The sequence below is a fragment of the Fulmarus glacialis genome, unplaced genomic scaffold (assembly GCF_000690835.1).
Source record: "Fulmarus glacialis isolate BGI_N327 unplaced genomic scaffold, ASM69083v1 scaffold6298, whole genome shotgun sequence".
Lineage (NCBI taxonomy): Eukaryota > Metazoa > Chordata > Aves > Procellariiformes > Procellariidae > Fulmarus > Fulmarus glacialis.
In genome coordinates, this window is record NW_009226264.1 from 79,934 (window position 1) to 81,321 (window position 1,388).

Here is a 1,388-nt window from a genome sequence, read left to right on the forward strand (position 1 = left end):
CACTGGATACCAGGGAGAAGAGATCAGCACCTCCCTCTCCATTTCCCCTCCTCAAGAAGCTGTAGAGAGCAATGAGGTCACCCCTCAGCCTCCTTTGCTCCAAACTAGACAAGCCCAAAGTCCTCAGCCGCTCCTCATAGGACATTCTTTCCAGCCCTTTCACCAGCTTTGTTGCCCTCCTCTAGATGCATTCAAGGACCTTCACATCCTTCTAAAATTGTGGGGCCCAGAACTGCACACAGTACTTAAGGTGAGGCTGCACCAACGCTGAATACAGCGGGATAATCACCTCTCCTGACCAGCTGGTTATGCTGTGTTGGATGCACCCCAGGACGCGGGTTGCCCTCCTGGCTGCCAGGGCACACTGCTGACTCCTGTTGAGCCTGCTGCCGACCAGCACCCCCAGATCCCTTTCTGCAGGGCTGCTCTCCAGCCACTCCTCTCCCAGTTTATACTTGTGCCCACCATTACTCCGTCCTGGGTGCAGAATCCGGCATTTTGACTTGTTAAATTTCATCCCATTAATCATAGCCCAATGCTCCAACCTATCTAGATCTGTCTGCAAGGCCTCTTGTCTCTCAAGAGAGTCAACAGCACCTCCCAGTTTGGTATCATCAGCAAACTTGCTAATGGTGCATTCAACTCCTGCATCCAGATCGTTGATAAATATATTGGACAGGACTGGCCCTAGAATTGAAGCCTGAGGAACACTGCTGGTGACTTGTCGCCAGCCAGGTGTAGCCCCATTCACTATGACCTTTTGAGCCCTGCCCTTCAGCCAGTTCTTCACCCAGCACACCATGAACCCACTCATCCCACAGTTGGACAACTTGCCCAGAAGGATGCTGTGAGGGACATCTTGCATGCTTATAGTCTTTTTTTTTTTTTTTTTGTAGAAACACTGTGATTAGAAGTCCGTTTCGTATTTTCAGGTAAGTGGTCTGAAGTCATTTTTGCAAATTGGGCAAAAATTGAGTTCTTACTAATTACACAAAGTCATAGGTATGTCAGTTCCCACCCGGTTCTTTGTACTCATGCTTCAGGGCATAGCCTGAGAGAAATCTGCACGTGGTCCAAAACTGACTGAAACTAATGGCAATCTTTTTTTTTTATGGACTACAAAGGGATTTAGAACAGGCTCCAGATGACTCTGATTAAATTTAGCTTTTTCTGATGATGCTCTTTGCTATGGGTGTTTTGGACACTATGCAATTGTTTGCTTGATTTAAACATTTAATGTTATGGAACTAGACATTCCCTAAGCTCTGCCCAGAGGTAACTGCACTTTCTCTCTTAGGATGGCTTACGCCTACCTTGTTGTAATCATCATAGTGAAGAGGAAGAAATAGTAACGTCCTCGGCTTTTGTTAAGTGCTTGATACAAGGCA